The sequence below is a fragment of the Elephas maximus genome, chromosome 2 (assembly GCF_024166365.1).
Source record: "Elephas maximus indicus isolate mEleMax1 chromosome 2, mEleMax1 primary haplotype, whole genome shotgun sequence".
NCBI lineage: Eukaryota > Metazoa > Chordata > Mammalia > Proboscidea > Elephantidae > Elephas > Elephas maximus.
In genome coordinates, this window is record NC_064820.1 from 230,508,705 (window position 1) to 230,527,623 (window position 18,919).

General features: G+C 41.9%; 1 protein-coding gene across 8 annotated transcripts in view; it reads left to right on the plus strand.

Moving 5' to 3' along the window:
- Positions 1–933: 933 nt before the first annotated feature.
- Positions 934–18,919, plus strand: part of PCBP3 (poly(rC) binding protein 3) — a 358,202-nt gene continuing 340,216 nt past the window's right edge. For all 8 annotated transcript variants that reach the window (XM_049875052.1, XM_049875050.1, XM_049875051.1 and 5 more), the window contains exon 1: positions 934–1,765. The gene's annotated coding sequence lies outside the window, so the exon portion shown is untranslated. The remainder of the gene's footprint in view (positions 1,766–18,919) is intronic.

Genomic DNA, 18,919 nt, shown 5'->3' on the forward strand with positions numbered 1-18,919 from the left:
ACTTTTTTGCTATTACAAATAAAGCTACTATGAACATTCACGTCCAAGTTTTTGTGTGGACATAGACCTTCCTTTTGGCTGGGTTATATGGTAAAAAAAGGGTTATATGGTAGATCTATGTTTAACTTTCTAAGTGAGTGCATACTGTTTTCTAAAGTGGATGCACCATTTTGCATTCCCACCAGCAGTGTGTGTGAGTTCTAGTTTCTCCGCATCCTCACCAATGCTTCATATGATCAGTCCTTTTAATTTTAGTCATTGTAATAGGCATATAATGGTATCTCATTGAGGGTTTAATGTGTATTGCTCTACTAGCTAACGACGCTGAACATCTTTTCATGTGCCTCCCTATGTATATATAAACAAAACCAAACCTTTTGCCGTCGAGTTGATTCCAACTCATAGTGACCCTATAGAACAGAGTAGTACTGCCCCATAGGGTCTCCAAGGAACCACTGGTGGATTTGAACTGCTGACCTTTTGGTTAGCAGCCAAGCTCTTAACCACTGTGCCATCAGGTGTACACACACACACACACACACACACACACACACACACCCCTGTTTTTTTTTTTTTTCTGATGAAGTGTCTGATCAAATATTTTCCCCATTTTTTAAATGGGTTTTTTTTTTTTTAATTGAGTTTTGATAGTTCTTTATATATTCGGGATAAAAGTCCTTTATAGGGTACATATTTTGTAATTATTTTTCCCAGCCTGTTGCTTGACTTTCATTTTCAAAGCAGTATCTTTTGAAGATCAGAAGTTAAAAAATTTTGTTAAGTACAAAATACCAATTTTTTCTTTTATAGTCCATGTCTTTTGTGTCATGCTTAAGAATTCTTCGTGAAAGTGAAGGTCAGTAAGATTTTATCCTATCCTTTCTTTTAGAAGTTTTATAGTTTTGTCTGTTATATCTAAGCCTATGGTCTAATTTGAATTAATTTTTGTATAGGACTGTGAGGGAAATGTCAAGGTTATTTTCTTTTTTACGGCTATCCAGTTGTGCTAGTACCATTTGTTGAAATGATTATCCTTTCCCCATTCAATTGCCTTGGAATCTTTGTCAAAAATCAATTGACCATATATGTGTGAACTATTTCTGGACTCTGTCTATTGACCAATTTGTCTTTTTTTATGACTGTAGCTTTATAATAAGTCTTGAAATCAGGCAATGTAACCTTTCCTCTTTGTTGCCTTTTTTTCCCTCAAAGTTGTTTTGGCTATTTTATGTCCTTTGCATTTCCTTTTAACTTAAAAATCAGCTTGGCCTGCTCTGATTTTGATTGGGAGTCCATTGGACTGATAGGTCAACTTGGGGAGAATTGACATCTCACCAACACTGAGTCTTCTGGTTCATGAGCAATACACGTCCTCATTGTTTTAGGTATTTTTTAAATTTCTCAAAACAGCATTTTGTAATTTTCAGTATATAGGTCTTGCACATGTTTTGCTAGATTTATCCCTAAATATTTTATATTCTTATGCTATTGTAATTAAATGACATTACATTTTATTTTCAATTTCTGATTGCTCCTTGCTAGTTATGACTGTGGTGTAAAGAACTGTGGTGGCACAACGGTTAAGCAACTGATTTGAGACATTGTTTTTCTTAACAAGCTTATTCTTTCTTTGATATAGGCTCTACTTACCCTCTGAAGCCCTGGTGATGCAGTGGTTAAGAGCTGAGCTGCTAACCAAAAGGTTGGCAGTACGAATCCACCAGCCGTTCCTTGGAAACTCTGTGGGGCAGTCCTACTCTGTCCTGTAGGTCGCTGTGAGTCAGAATCAACTTGAGGGTGATGGGTTTGTTTTTTTTAATTTTTTACTTTTTTTATACTTATCCTCTTGGTACTATTTTTGCTGCATTCCACACATTTTGATATATCATATTTTTTATTTTACTCAGGTCATAATACTTTATAATTTCCATTATAATTTTTTTTTTTACCTGAATGTTATTTAGAATTGTGCTATTTTTCAAGTATTTGTGGGATTTTCCAGACACTTCTCTGTTATTGATTTCTCATTTGATTTGATAGTGTTTAGGGAACATACTTTTTCTGATTTCCTTTAAGTTTATTGAAATTTGTTTTATTACCCAGGATATGGTCTATCTTAGAATGTGTTTCATTATCACTTAAAAAGAATGTGTATTTTGTTGCTGTTGTGTGAATTCTTTTAGTCTCCTATATCCTTTACCGATCTTTGTGTAGTTGTTTGGTCAGTTATTGTAAGAGCAGTGCTGAAATCTCCTTCTGTAATTGTGCATTTGTCTATTTCAGTTCATTTAGTTTTGCTTTATGTATTTCAAAGTTTTTTATAAGGTACACAAACATTTAGGACTGTTACACTCTCTTGAATTGACTCTTTTATTATTAAAAGTAACACCCTGATTTACTTCTGGTAATATTCTTTGCTCTGAAATGTACTTTTTATGATGTTAATATGGCCACTCCAGCTTCATTTTGGTTGGGGTTGGCATGTGTGATGGTTAAGGTTATGTGTCAACTTGGCTAGGGCATGATTCTCAGTGGCTTGGCAGTTATTGTGTAATCATCCTCCATTTTATCTTATGTGAGCAGCTAATCATTCAAAGGGGAATTTCCTTAGAGGTGTGGCTGCATCCAGTATATATGGATATTCTGGCAAAGCTCATGATCTCTTGATCCTGCATCTCACTCATCCTCTGACCTCTAGTTCTTGGGATGTGAGCCAGTAGGCTGCTGTCTGACCTGCAGATTTTGGGATTCACCAGCTCCTGAAGACCCATAAGCCAGCAGCTTGCCATTTGACCTGCCAATTTTGGGATCGCCAGCCCCTGTAATCACATAAGTTAGGAGAAGCCTCCAGCCTGATGCCTGACCCACAGAATTGGCACTTGCCAGCCTCCACAACTGTGTGAGCCATTTTCCTGAAATAAATCTCTCTCTGTATATATATTTGTAGCCCTGGTGACACTGTGGTTAAGAGCTCAACTGCTAACCAAAAGGTCAGCAGTTTGAATCCACCACCTGCTCCTTGGAAACCCTATGGGGCAGGTCTACCTTGTCCTATAAGGTTGCTATCTTAGTTATCTAGTGCTGCTATAATAGAAGTATCACAAGTGGATGGTTTTAACAAAGAGGAATTTGTTCTTTCACAGCCTAGGAGGCTAGAAGTACAAATTCAGGACACCAGCTCCAGGGGAAGGCTCTCTGTCAGCTCTGGGGGAAGGTCCTTGTTGTCAGTCTTCCCCTGGTCTTGCAGCTTCTCAGTTTGTGCTCTGCTTCCTGCTCTGCTTTCTTGTTGGTGGGAAGTCCCTTGCTTGATTCTCTCTTTTATATCTCAGAAGAGTGACTCAGGATACAACCTGATCCTGTAGATTGAGTCCTGCCTCATTAACATAACTGCTTCTAATTCTGCCTTATTAACATCATAGAGGTAGGATTTATAACACATAGGAAAATAACATCAGATTACAAAAATGGTAGACAACCACACAATACTGGGAATCATGGCCTAACCAAGTTGATACACATTTTTGGGGCACAGAATTCAATCCATAACAGTCACTATGAGTTGGAATTGACTTGACATCAGTGAGTTTTGGTATATACATATTTATATATATATATGCTTCACTGGTTTTACTCTTCTAGAGAACCCAGCCTAAGACATTTGGTACAGAGAATGGTTATAGAGGAACAAAATGGTAAGGGTGATTCTCATGTCTGGCTAGTCTAAAAGGCCTTCATGCCTTTGCCTCCAGTAGTGAAGGGGGCACTGCTAATCCATGATGTGAGGTGGCAATAGAAATACGAAAAATATCACTATCTATGGATCAAATATTTGTGAGAGACAAGGCTCTGAGTGATTTCATGTTTGATGCTTTTCTACAGTTTTGTGTAGAAAATGAGAAGTATAAAGAAGCTGGTTGCTTGGTCCTACTTTAACTAGACAAAGTGGTGAAGAAAGGGATGAGCTCAGAGCTTCAGAGTCACAGCTCAGGCACTGCATAAAAGACCTGAAAGAAAGCCTTATTTTTTGTAGCAACAGAGCTGATATTGCCAAAAACCACACCCAGAGTGTTATCGTTAGAGTGGCTGAATTACAAAGCCAATTGAATTCCCAACCTTAAGTGGTGTCTAAAGTTAAAGTGAGGGCATTAATTGGGAAGAAATGGGATCCTGAAACCTGGAATGGGGCCATATGGGCAGATAATCAGGAAGCTGGGGACACTGAGCCTCTAAATTCTGTTACATCACTCCTGCCAGCAGAACCAGCCCTCTTACTCACACTTGAAGAAATCACTCCATCTTTGTCTGTTAAGCCACCCTCCCCAGTAAAACCATTATTTCTTCCACCACCATACGATGAGATTAATCCAGCGGTGCCTTAGTCTGAGATATCACCTTCTTTGGCAACTGGAGTGTTGCCTGGGGCATCGCCTGAGGAAAATGCCTTATAAGACATTTCTTAACGTTTCCAGGAACCACCCCTACCACCAATTTTTGCTTCTCAACCTATAACTAGAATTAAGTCCCAATGAACCCCAAAAGGTGAAGCACAAGGTGTGACCAGAAGAAGGTACACTACACTCTGAAAGCACGGCTTGATTTTTCTAATATTTACAGAAGAAACCTGGGGAATATGTGTGGGGATGGCTATTAAAGGTGTAGGATGATGGTGCAAGAAACAAAGTTTGATCAGTCTTCAGTTTTTTGACACGAGCCCACAAGCACAGATTCTTCATTCAGTGTTTCAGCTTGAGAGATTAGAAAGCAACTAATAGTTTATTTGGTTGGTTCACTGAAGCATGGACTAAGTGGTGGCCTACACTAAATCAAGTTGAAGTACTAGACTTGCCTTGGTATACTGTAGAAGAAAGTATCCAAAGGCTTAGGGAAATTTGCATATTAGGGTGGATTTATCAGGTTAGAACCACAGATTCACCCCTGGACTATCCAGAGGACACACCTTTTACCACAACGGAGAGGAACACATTGTTAGGTGAGCTGCAGCATCCTTGAAGACTGCCGTGATTGCTATTTTATGTAAGTCAGAGTTGGCAGTAGGAACGACCCTAACTAAATTAAGACACTTGACTACAGTGGGGCTGATTGGACCCCACGGAGTTAGGGCCCAAGTGGTGGCACTTAATCGACAAAGACAAGGTAGGTGTGGTTACCATAATGGCCTGTACCATCAAAGCTGTAATGAGAATAGTTCGACTCCTGTGAACTTATGGTGTTGCCTACTTAATCATGGAGTTCCTAGGAGTGAAATAGTTGGGAAATCTAGTAAATATTTACTTGATCTGCATAAGGGGAAGAATTCTAAGTCAGGTGAATGTCAGTGTAACCTGAATTGCCAGATTAGAGAGTCATTGCCCTTCAGTCAATTCTCAGACATGAGCCAGTTTTTAGACCCACAACCCCTTGAATGAAGAGGAGGCTGAGTTCCCTTGAGGAAGGACCCCACTGCACTTCCAAAAGTGTATACTATTAATCTTTCTCCCAACTTTCCCCAAAGGGATTTACATCCTTTTACGAAAGTGACTGTTCATTGGGGAAAAGGAAACAATCAGACTGTTCAGGGATTACTGGATACTGGCTCTGAACTGAGACTAATTCCTGGAGACCCAAATCATCACTGTGGCCCACAAATCAGAGTGGTGGCACGTAGAGTTCAGGTTATTAATGGGGTTTTAAGTTCATTTCACAGTGGTTCCAGTGGCCCCTGAACCCATCCTGTAGTGATTTCCCTAGTTCCAGAATGCATAATTGGAATAGACATACTTAGCAACTGGCAGAACCCCCATATAGGATCTCTGACATGTGGAGTAAGGGATATTGTGGTAGGAAAAGCCAAGTGGAAGCCACTAGAGCTGCCCCTACCTAGGGAAATAGGAAGACAAAAGCAATACCTGGAGGAATTGCAGAGATTAGGACTTGAAGGATGCAGGGTTGGTGATTCCCAGCGCATCGCCATTCAGCTTGCCTATTTGGCCTGTGCAAAAAACAGATGGATCTTGGAGAATGACAGTGGATTATCATAAACTTAACCTGGTGGTGACTTGAATTGCAGCTGCTTTTCTAGATGTGGTTTCGTTGATTGAGCAAATTAATATATCTCCTGGTACTTGATACACAGCCATGAATCTGGCCAATGCCTTTTTCTCAATTCTGGTTTAGATAGAAAATCAGAAGCAGTTTGCCTTCAGCTGGCATAGCCAGCAATACACCTCCATTGTCTTACCTCAGTGGTATATCAGCTCTCCAGCCATATGTCATAATGTATTCCACAGGGTCTTTGATTGCCTTTCAATTTCATAAGAATTTCACACTGGTCTATGATTGGACCTAGTAAGGAGGAAATATCAATGACTCTAGACTTACTGGTAAGACATTTGCATGCTGTGGGGTAGGGAAATTAATCCAACAAACTCTCAGGCACCTTATACCTCAGTGAAATTTCTAGGGGTCTAGTGGAGTGGGGTATCTCAAGATACGCTTTCTAAAGTGAAGGATAAGTTATTACATTTGGCCTTTCCCACAACTAAAAAGGAGGCACAAGGACTGATTGGCCTTTTTGAATTTTGGCAGCAACATACACCTCCACTGAGTGTGCTACTCTGGCTTATTTATCAAGTGACTTGAAAAACTGCTAGAATTTTGAGTAGGGCCCAGAACAAGAGAAGGCTCTTCAGCAGGTTCAGGCTGCTGTGCAAACTGTACTACCACTTTGGCCACATGATCTAGCTCATCCAATGGTACTTGAAGCATCAGTGGCAGATAGAGATGCTGTTTGGAGTCTTTGGCAGGCCCTTATTGGTGAATCACAGTGTAGACTCTTAGAATTTTGGAGCAAAGCTCTGCCATCCTCTGCAGATAACAACTCTCCTTTTGAGAAACAGCTTTTAGGTTGTTACTGGGCCTTAATAGAGAGTGAATGATTAACAATGGGCCACGAAATCACTATGTGACCTGAGCTGCCCATCATGAACTGGTGTTGTCTGACCCACAGAGTCGTAAAGTCTTAGGTGTATAGCAGCAGCACTTCATCATTAAATGGAAGTAGTATATATGAGATCAAGTTCAAGCAAGACCTGAAGGCACAGGTAAGTTACATGAGGAAGTAGCCCATATGCCCATGGTCCCCACTCCTGTCACATAACCTTCCTTCTCTCAGTCTGCACCTATGGCCTCATGGGGAGTTCCTTATGTTCACTTTACTGAGGAAACGAAAACTCATGCCAGGTTTACAGATGGTTCTTCATGCTATGCAGGCACCTCTTGAAAGTGGACAGCGGGAGCACTGCAGTCCCTTTCTGAGACTTATCCAAAGGACAGTGGTCAAGGAAATTCTCCCAGTGTGCCGAACTTAGAGCAGTGCACCTGGTTGTTCATTTTGCTTGGACGTAGAGATGCCCAGTTTTTGATTGTATGCTGATTCATGAGCTGTGACCAATGGTTTGGCTGGGTGGTCAGGAATTTGGAAGGAATATGGTTGGAAATTTGATGACAAAGGGGTGTGGGGAAGAGGTATGTGGATAGACCTCTCTGAATGGGCCAAAGAAGTGAAGATAATTGTATCTCATGTGACTGCTCACCAAAGGGTGACCTCTGTAGGATTTTAACAATCAAGTGAACATGTTCTGTGGATAGCAGTCATTTTCTTTCCCCTGCTACTGCTGTCATTACCCAATGGACTCATAAACAAGTGGTCATGGAGGCAGGGATGGAGGTTATATTTGGGCTCAGAAACTTGTACTTCCACTCACCAAGGCCGACTTCGCTACAGCCACTTCTGAGTGCCCAGTCTGCCGGCAGCGGAGACCAACACTCAGTCCGCGATATGGGACCATTCCTAGAGTTGATCAGCCAGCAACCTGGTGTCAGGTTGATTACCTTGGACCACTCACTTGATGGAAAGGGGGCAGCATTTTGTTCTTCCTGGGATAGACACTTACTCTGGATTCATATTTACCTTCCCTGCATGCGGTGCTTCTGCCAAAACTGCCATCCACGGACTCATATTATGCCTCATCCACCATCACGCTATCTCTGTCAGCATTGCCTCTCATCAAGGAACTCCCTTCACAACAAAGGAAGTGTGGCAGTGGGCCCATGCTCATGGAATTCACTGATCTTACCGTGTTCCCCATTATCCTGAAGCAGCCGGCTTCATGGAATGATGGAATGGCCTTCTAAAAACACAATTATGATGCCAGCTAGGTGGCAATACCTTGCAGGTTTGAGACAGTGTTCTCCAGGAGGCTGTATGTGCTCTAAACCAGTGTCCAATATATGATGCTGTTTCTCCCATATCCAGGAATCAAGGGGTGGAAATGGGAGTGGCACTGCTCACTGTTGCCCCTAGTGACCCACTCACAAAATTTTTGCCTCCAGTCGTCACAACCCTATGCTGTGTGGGTCTAGAGTTCTTAGTTCCAAAGGGAGGAATGCTCCCACTAGGAGACATAACACTGATTCCATTGAACTTGAAGTTAAGAATGTCACCTGGCCACTTAGGGCTTCTTGTGCCTCTGAATCAGCAGGCAAAGAAGGGAGTTACCATGCTGGTTCTTGTGATTGATCCTGATTACTAAGGAGAAATTGTATTGATATTACGTAATAGGAGTAAAGAAGAGTATGTTTGAAATGCAGGAGATACCTTAGGACGTCTCTTAGTACTACTATGTCCTGTGATTAAAGTCAGTGGAAAACTACAGCAACCCAATTCCAACATGACTACTAATGGTCCAGACCCTTTAGGAATGAAGGTTTGGATCACCCCACCAGGCAAAGAACCATGACCAGTTGAGGTGCTTGCTGAGGGTAAACAGAATACAGAATGAGTGGTGGAAGATGGTAGTTCTAAATACCAGCAACAACCACGTGACCAGTTGCAAAATGAATGCTGTAATTGTTTTTGGTATTTCTCTTGTTTTGTTGTATGTGTATATTTGTGTGTGTGTGTATTATATATAAGAAAACAAAGATTTTGCCATGTATGTGGCAAATATCTTTGTTTCTTCCCTGCCTATTCTATTACTTATCATAAAAGATTCGATGCAAATGGGGCTAGTTGTGTTTTTGGTTGTACCCATGTTGGTTGTATCATGTTAGGTGCATGTATGACTTTATTATTGTCTTTATTTAGAGATTATGCATGGTTTAAGGAGATGTGTACAGGTGCCAAGTTGACAGTGGTTGTACTGTGATGGTTATGTGTCAATGTGCCTAGGCCATGATTCTGAGTGGTTTGGCAGATATGTAGTTATCCTCTGTTTTGTGATCCGATGTGAGCAGGCAGTCAATTGAAAGGAGAATTTCCTTGGGGGATGTAGCTTGCATCCAATATATATAGATGTTCTGGCAAAGTTCACACTCCCTTGATCCTGCATTTGACTCATCATCCTCTGACCTCCGGTTCTTGGGATGTGAGCCAGCAGCCTGCTGTTTGACCTACCGATTTTGGGTTCATCAGCCCCTGCAGCCACAGGAGTCAGGAGAAGTCTGCAGCCTGACACCTGACCAGTGGATTTGAGACTTGCCAGCCTCCACAACCTCGTCAGTTATCTCTTGAAATAAATCTGTTTCTGTATGTGCTTATAAACTTCGCGCTGGTTTTGCGCCTCTGGAGAATCCAGCCTGAGACGGCATGCTACATCTTTGTTCTTTGAAACTATTTGTATGTTTATATTTAAAGTGCCCATCTTATAAGTAACATATAGTTTGGTCGAGTTTTTTTTCTTAATCCAGTCTTAAAATCTTTGCTTTTCAATTGGGATATTTACACCATTTATATTTAATGTGATTATTGATTTGGTTAGGTTAAATTTTCATCTTATTAATGGTTTTCTATTTGTCCCTTTTTTAAATTAGATCACTTTTGCTTCTTTTTCCACCTTACTTTTTTTGTTTTTTCTATTTTTTGTGTGTGTTTTTAGTGAACGTTTACTCAGAAATTAGGTTTCCATTTGACAATTTCTTTACAAATTGTGCAGTGACATTAGTTACATTTTTCACGATGTGTTATTTCCTTAATTGTGTTCTGGTTGGTCCATTTCCAGTACTCTAGTTTTCCTGCCCCCTTCTCATCTTTGCTTTAGGGTAAATATCGATGTTTTGGTCTTATATAGATTGTTTTTTTAGTGGACCACCATCCTTACGGGTAATGGCCTTTATTTTGTGTGCCACTCTGTTATTTCACTAAAACGTGATCTCAGGGGATAGTTTTGGTTCACAGTTTAAAGAGTGTCTCAGGACAGTAGTCTCAGGGAGTCCTCTGGTCTCAACTGGTCCAGTAACTCTGACCTTTTTTAAGGATTTGAGCTTTTGTTCTACATTTTTCTCCCATTCTATCTGGGACCGCTTATTGTGACCCTGTTCAGAACTGTTGGTAGTGGTAGCCAGGCACATCTAGTTCTTCTGGTCTCAGGGTAGATGAGGCCATGACTCGTGTAGCCTCTTAGCCTTGTAGATGTGTTTCTTCTCTGAACCTTTGGTTTCTTACTTACTCTTTTGGTCTAATGAGTAGAGACCAAATGTTTTATCTTAGATGACTACTCACAAGCTTTTAAAACCCCAGACAGTACTCACTTCACTAGGATGCAGAACATGAACTTTGTGAGCTATATTATTTCAGTTGAGTTGTCCCATGAGAATAAGGTCCTGAGCATTTAAACCTAGAAAACCAATCTCTCAGGGTGTTTATGTCTGAGAAATATCTGTAATTATGTCTTGTATGTGGCTGGACACACATACCTTTACTTACATGTATGTATAGATACTTCTGCCTGTTCACATGAACGTACATACCTTATACCTATAGGCCTGTATACATACATATGTTAACCATAGATTCATTTTTGGTCATTGTTGCTGTTGTTGTCAAATTATGTATGTCAAATTCCTTAGTACATCCTTCATCCTTTCCTCTTGAGTGCTTCTTAGTGACATCATTTACTTTGATCAAGCTGTGCTCACTACACCCACATTCAGTGCTACTTTTCCTACCACCAAAAATAACAAGTATCTATGAATTGGAATTGACTTGACAGCAATGGGTTTTTTTTTTTTTTCTTTTTAATGATCTAGAGCATGATTCCATCTCTCCCTCTCTCATTCTTGGTAACAACCAATGAACGTTAGTCTCTTTATGCATATTTTTTTTTATACAAGTGGGATCTTACAATATTTATCCTTCTGTGATTGATTTATTACACTTAGTGTTATGTCCTCCAGTTCCATCCATATTGTAATATGTTTTACGGACTGATCATTGTTCTTTATGGTTGTATAGTATTCCAATGTATGTACCATGTTTTGCTTTTCCTTTTATCTGTGAATGGGCACTTAGGTTGTTTCCATTTTTTTGCTATTGTTCCCACCATGTTTTGGATTGAGTATTTTTTATGATCCAGTTTATCACTTTTATTAGCTTATTAGCTATACTTCCTTAGTCTGATTTTAGGGATTGATTTGGGGTTCATTTTATACACCTTTAACTTATCACAGTGTATCTTCCAGTAATGATATACTCGGTCACATGTAGGATTAAGAATCTTACAAAAATAAACTTCCATTTTATCTCTCCTGGCTTTTATGTTATTGTTGTCATGCTATTTTACTTCCAATTGTTATAAAATTTATAGTACATTGCTATTATTTTTGCTTGAAATAATCTATGATCTATTAAAACACTTATTAAAAATAAAAAATAATATAATACTTATCCATCTATTTTTTGTTTCTGGTCCTTTTTTTTTTGTTGTTGTAGAACCGGATTTTCTTCTGATACAATTTTCTTTTTCAATGATGGGCTTCCTTTAATATTATTTGTAGTACAGGTGTAATGGTGATAAATTATTTTAGCTTTTGTTTGTTTGAAAAAGTCTTCATTTTGCTTTTGTATTTGAAAACTATTTTCAGTATGTATACTATTCTTGGTTGACATATTTTTTCTTCCATGATTTTAAAGGTATCATTCTGTTGGCTTCTGGATTGCATTGTTTTTGAGAAGTCCTCTGTCCATCATATCTGTGTTTGTCCCTGTGTACACAATGTTTCTTTCTTTCTTTTCTGGCTGCATATAAGATTTACTCTTTATCAATGATTTTAGGTAATTTGATTATGATGTGCCTTGGTTTCATTTCCTTCATTTTTTTCTGCCTGGGTATTGTTGGCCTTCTTGAATCTGTGGGTTCATAGTTTTCATCGAAATTAAAGAAAATTTTTTTTAAATATGTTTTTGTTCTGTTTGTTTCCCCCTTCTGAGTTTCAATTTTACGTATATTGATCCCACAGCTAACTAATGTTTCTTCTTTTTTAAGTGGGCTCTTTTCTTTTTTAATGTCTAATGTGATGTTAATTCCACCCAGTGTATTTTTCATCTCAGTTGCATTTTTTTTTTTTAGATGCTTGGTTTGGGTCTTTGTTTTGCTTTTCATGTCTCTCCTTAGTATTTCATGCTTTCCTCCATCTTCTTGAACATATGCAAAGTATTTATAATAACTATTTTAATGTCCTGTGTGCTAATTATCAGTAATTTTGGGGTCTGTTTCTTACTGATCAACTATTTTCATTATAAGGAGCCCTAGTGGCACAGTGGTTAAATGCTTGGCTGCTAACTGAAAGGTCAGTGGTTTGAACCCACCTGCAGCTTTGTGGGAGAAAGATTTGGCAGTCTGCTTTCATTAAGATTACAGCCTTGAATGGTTATGACGGAGGGGAGGAATAGGGATGGAAAAACACTAAATAGAGAATGTGATGGAAAAACACTAAGTAGAGAACAATACTAGGGAAGCCAACACAACTTGTCCAAGGCAAGTTTGTGGAACCTCCATAGATGCATCCAAACTCCCTGAGGGACTGAATTACTGGGCTGAGGACTGTGGAGCCCATGGTCTCGGTGAACATCTGGCTCAGCTGGCATAATGTAGTTTATAAAGAGAATGTTTAACATTCTACTTTGGTGAGCAACATCTGGGGTCTTAAAAGCTTGTTAGCGGCCATCTAAAATACTCCACCAGTCCTACCCCGTCTGGAGCAAGAGAGAATGAAGAAAACCAAAGACACAAGGGAAATATTAGTCCAAAAGACTAATGGACCACAACTACCACAATCTCCACCAGACTGAGTCCAGCACTGGATGGTACCTGGCTACCACCACCAACTACTCTGACAGAGCTGGAGAAAAATGTAGAACAAAATTCTAACTCACACACACGAAAAAAGACAAGACTTGCTGATCTGATAGATACTGGAGAAACCCTGAGAGTATGGCCCCCAGATACCCTTTTAGCTCACTAATGAAATCATTCCTTAGGTTCACCCTTCAGCCAAAGATTAGACAGGCCCATAAAACAAAATGAGACAAAATGGCACACTAGTCCAGGGGCAAGGACTAGAAGGCAAGAGGGGACAGGAAAGCTGGTAATGGGGAACCCAAGGTCGAGAAGAGGAGAATGTCGACATGTTGTGGGATTGGCAACCAATGTCACAAAATAATATGTGTATTAATTGTTTAATGAGAAGCTAGTTTGCTCTGTAAACCTTCATATAAATTACAATAAAAAAAAAGAATAATACAAGTCATCAGTTGAAAAAAAAAAACAAAGAAAAGATTACAGCCTTAGAAACCCTATGGGAAATTCTCCTCTGTCTTTTGGGTCACTATGAGTCGGGATTGACTTGAGGGCAATGGGGTAGTCTCATTGTAGAATATATTTTTGTACTTCCTTGTATTCCTGGTAATTTTTGGTTGAATGACAAACATTGTGAATTTTATGTTTTTGGATTCTGTAATCTTCTGTATTCCTTTAAGTATTTTAAACTTGTTGTGGAACACATTTAAATTACTTGAAAAAATTTAGATCCTTTTGTGGTTTGCCATTAAACTTAGAGACTGTCAGAGCAATCTTTAGTCTGTTGCTAATTTGGCTCTACTGCGGAGGCAGTACCCATCTGAGTACTCAACCCGATGCCTCATAGATTTCAAGGTTTCTGTAGTCCAGTTTTTGGGAATATAAACTGGTCCCAGATCTGTGTCAGCTACAACTCTTGTTTGTCCTGCTTGTTTCTGATGGTTTTTCACTCACGCACATGTACTGCTGCCCACATTCAGGTGAAGACTCAAGGGGAATCGCCCATAGATGGAGTATTTTCTCTGTTCAGCTCTCTCCTCTCTGGTACTCTGCCCTGCTGATTCTAGCTACCTTGGCCTCCTTGATTTTCAACTTCGTCTTCTGAACTCAGGACTTCTCTGACTTTGCCTGAGTTCTGCCTTCCTGTGCTGTGGCCTGGAAACTCTCTCTAAACTGTAAGCTGGAGAATCACAGGACTCATCTCATCTGTTTCCCTTCTCTCAGCAATCACTGTCCTGGGCTGCCTGCTGTACAATGTCTGAAACCCTCGTTTCATATCTTTTGTCTGATTTTTATTTGTGTAAGGGGAGAGAGTCAATCCCGTCCCTCTGCTCAGTCATGGCTGGAAGTAGACATCCTCTGGGACTTCTTATATCTCTTTAATCTTCTGTCATCACTGGACAGAGGTTCTTTTGGCTGCCTGTCGGAGTGTCTGGCAGTATTGTTCACTGTTCCATTAAATCTTGACTCCTTTATCCTATTGTCTAGCGTTCTTCAGACTTAAAGCTGAGACTGTGGGGGCACTGAGGTTTGCGAAAGTCCTTTCTCCATCTCACCACTATATTCTCCGTACCACTCCCCACAAATGCAAAGGGATTCAAGAATCAACACTGCCACCAAACTTCAATCAGGTTTAGGACTAGGGTCAGGGTTTAGAGGGGCTGAGCTCCAAGCTTTTATCAGTATCTTGTAAGTTATGGATTGGATTTAAAAGCTAGCCACTTTATATGAAAATTTTTCTTTGGGAAATTGCCTTTGCCATCTCAAATAACTGACTTTTGAGTATATTCTTTTAATAAATGAATTTGATAACATTTGATATCGAATGTGACTGCTGACCATGGCTTCTGATTTTCTTTGGTTTCTTCCTACCTATGATTTCCAATTGTGATTATTTTTTTTTAAAACTGTTTACTGGAGCATCTGTAGACAGAGAAGATCTTCATGTGGTTCCCTGTAAGTAGTGCTTCTTATCATCCTGTTATTGAGTTATATTTTTAAATTGAGGGATGGTTCTTTTTACATCACTTGAGTTTTAACGTTTTGGTTGAATATACTGCCCTGTGTCTTGCTGTCCCGTGTGGCCTGGCTCTACGTCATTTTGAGTGATCTCTTGGCCAGAACGCAACGAAGGTGTTACGTTGGGCACGTTTTCCAGTCTGGCCTCTGTAGAACCAAGACTTACGAAGTGGCAGGTTTCCTCCTTTTTTGTTAACCTTCCTTCTCAGGAATCAACGTGAGCGAGAGTCAGGGCTTTGAGAGACATGTGCCCTTGCACCACTGCCCAGCGGTGCCCAGTGGCCTGGCACGTTGTGCTTGCTCTGCAGCCATGACATCAAACCATGTGGTACGGCCTGTGCCTTCGGTGCTGCAGTGGGGGGAGGCCGCCTGTGGGAAGGACAAGGACAGTCAGGCAGGTGGCAGCCCAGACCTGTCTGAAGTACTGTTGTGGTCATGGAACTGGGTCCGTAAAACTACCTTGACATGATCTTTTTAAAGTTATCCTTGAGATGTGTTTCTTTTTTTAAGGCTTATGAATGTTGTTTTCAGGAAGTTTTCAGCAGGCAACTTATTATTAAACAGTCTCATATGGAATGCTGATGTAGTCACAATAGCAGCTCATGTTTGTGAAGCCCCTGACTTGTGCCAGCTTTTCTGATTTGAGTACTTAACGTGTGAGCTCACATCTCGTCCTCACAACACCCCTGTAAGGTAGACCTTGTTGGTTTACCCATTTTAAAATGAGGAAACCCAGGCACTGAGAGACTAGCTGAATTCACACTGCCTGTAAGTGAAGAGACCAGGATTTGGCCCCGGGCCTTCTGACCTCATGAGCCCCATATCTACCTTCATAGCTAATAGGTGGAGAGAGGAGCTGCCTGCTTTGCGAGGAGTGGATTCTAGAGCTCCCAGAGTCTTGCTTTCCTGGTGGTCTCAGCGGCACCCCTGTATGGCAGCTGTGGGGTTTTGAGAGCTGCAGGCCTAGTAGCAATGACCATCCAGGCTATCCTTAGGGAGTTGGTGGGCGAGGAGTCAGGTAGCAGGAGCACACAGGCACTTAGGTCTGTGGATAACCTGAATCCTGAGAACATTTGAAGAGGGGAATGCTTATTAATGGATTGCTTGAACCAGGACCTTGTTTGCTGTTTCATTCATTCTGCACATCTTGCTGGGTGCCTGGGAGAGCCAGGCACCCTTCTAGGCACTGCAGATACAGTAGGGAACGGATAGATACGAGTCTGCTTTCTGGCAGCTGCCTTTGTGTGGGTGTGTGGAGGCAGTGAGGTGGTGAGGAGGAGACCAGTAAAATCAAAACTGTTGCCATTGAGTTGGTTCTAACTCATAGCGACCCTATAGGACAGAGCAGAACTGTCCCCATAGGGTTTCCTAGGAGTGGCTGGTGGATTTGAACTGCTAGCCTTTTGGTTAGCAGCCGAGCTCTTAACCACGGTGCCACCAGGGCTCCGTGGGGGGAAGGGATGTTTATATGTAATTATATGTAAAGATACATATAATTAAAGACACCATATAGCATGTAGATGATGGTATTTGCTGTGGAGTAAAGAAGTCTGAAGTAAAGAAGGGCACGGGTTGGGATGCTGGGTGCATTTTGAAGAGGGTGCTCAGGGTTGGCCTCCCTAAAAACGGACATCTGAGCTGGGCCTGGAAGGCAGCGCAGGAGTATGCCCTGTGGGTGCTGGAGGGAAGAGTGTTCGAGGCCTGGGGATGGCTGCTCAGAGCAGAGAGGCTCTGGGGTGGACGTGCCTGGTGTGGCCACGGAGCATTAAGGAGGCCGGTGTAGCTGGAGTGCAGTAAGCAGAGGGGAGGGGTAGGAGAGAGGCCAGAGGGACAGCAGGGGACACTGCAGTGGCTAGTGGATCCTGCAAGGCTGGCTCTTCTCTGTGTGAATGGGAGGCCAGTGGGCTCTGGTGGCTTGGGAGGTGCCCATGGGGGTGAGTGTGGGCATGGGGGAATCCCTTTGTCTTCTCTCCGTGTTTGTCTTTTCCAACTGAAGCTCTTGTATACCTGCTTCCTGGAGGCCATCGAGATCCCTGTTGGCTTGGGACCAGCTGTGTAACTGCAGACCTGGGTCTAATTCTTACAGAAGTCTTGAGACACACAAACATACCCTCCTTCATGTGCCACCCCTTTTCTTCCCTTAGACTTTGGTATTGTCCAAATTCTTCCTCTTGGCAGATGGGAAGCTTGAGTTGGGACCTGGCCTGTAGTTCTGGAAATCAAACCAGGCAACCCTGACCAAGTTCTCCTACCTGCCTGGGGTATACAGGCAGGCAGGTGCCAACTGGAGATGCCAGAGCAGCCAGGCCACAGGCGGAACCAGACCCGCCTGGGAGCCATCCAGACTGCAGAGAAATTCTGGAGGGCTGCCGCAGGCAGCTTCTGGAAATTCCCCTAGGCAAGGCTGCTGTTAAATAAAGACAGGGAACTTTTTATAAAGTACCCTGGCCTCTCCTGCTGCAGGGAGGAAGCTGTTAAGAGCACTGAGCTGGGGGAAATGGAAATGGCTTTGCTTTGAGTGGCAGACTTGGAGTCCTGCAGCGTCTTGCTGTGGGGTTCTGGGCGGTGTGACGAGCCAGAACAAACTCATCTGCAGTGATGTTCCCCAGGGGAGCAGGGCTTTGGAGGACTTGGTGTTCCACTCCCATGTCTCCTAGCACTTTTCTCACTTTCTTAGAGTGAGAAGAGCTGCCATTTTCCAGAGTGAGCTGAGACAGGCCTCTTCTGGTTCCTTGGAGACAATGGGTACTCTCAGAGATGGCTGGACCCTGGTGTCCTGCTGCATCCTGCAGATAAGGATTGGCACCTCACACAGTTGGCTGAGGCAGAACCTTCGTGCTGGTCTCAGCTCACTGAGATAAGGAGGAGACTAAGACAGAATAATAAGGAAAGCTTCATTGAATGTTTTTGTTTACTTTGAGATCTTTTATTCTTTGTAATAACGAATTGGTTGATTTCTTAAATTTTTTTTTTCACATTACCTTAACATAACAACTTTCACTGTAGATTTAGAAAATTCAGAAAATATAAAACAGAATTTGAAAATTCTCCTGTAATTCATACAGACAGGATGACTGTGCAGAGGAGCTCAGGGACCACTCTGCCCACTCCGTCAGTCCACTGACCCTGCAGGGTCCTCTGAGTGCCCCCGACCCCACCCGTGTCCTTCTAGGTGACCCCGTTTCCCCCTCCTCACCTGCCTCCCGGTCCACGGTCCAGCCTGTAGCCCCCTTCCAACAGGCTCCCTTCACCTTCTCCTCTGTCTGCCTGAGGGTCCATTTGGTCCAAAAACAGCACAGTGTTGCTGGGGAACCATCCCACTTGCAGACTGGCCTCCCTTTAAATTCATGACCCCAAAACTCGAAAAGGCTCTCCATCCTGCCCCAGAGCCAGCTAGTGAATGTGCTTCTGTCTGAGATCATCGTTTTACACCAGGTCTTCTGTCCTCAGATGTCTAATCTAAGCAGAGTTCCGTCTCAGTTCAAGGAGAAAAGCGGGGCTTTGTCTCCCTGGCTGTGCGTCTGTGCTTGGCCCTTCCTGCGTCGAGGATGATGTAGTGGACCTGCTCAGCCCCCAGAGCGAGTTCCTCTCCTCTTGTCCACTTCTCCTGGGCTGTAGTTTCTTCTTCTGTCAGCATCCAAGATGATGTAATAGCTCCTATGTTAAAATAAAAATTAAAAAAAACCTCTGATTTCCAGCTAAAATGGCAGATTAAATTCGCAGTGACCTGTGCTTTCTCTTAAGACCACTAAAATGAATTAGGGTAA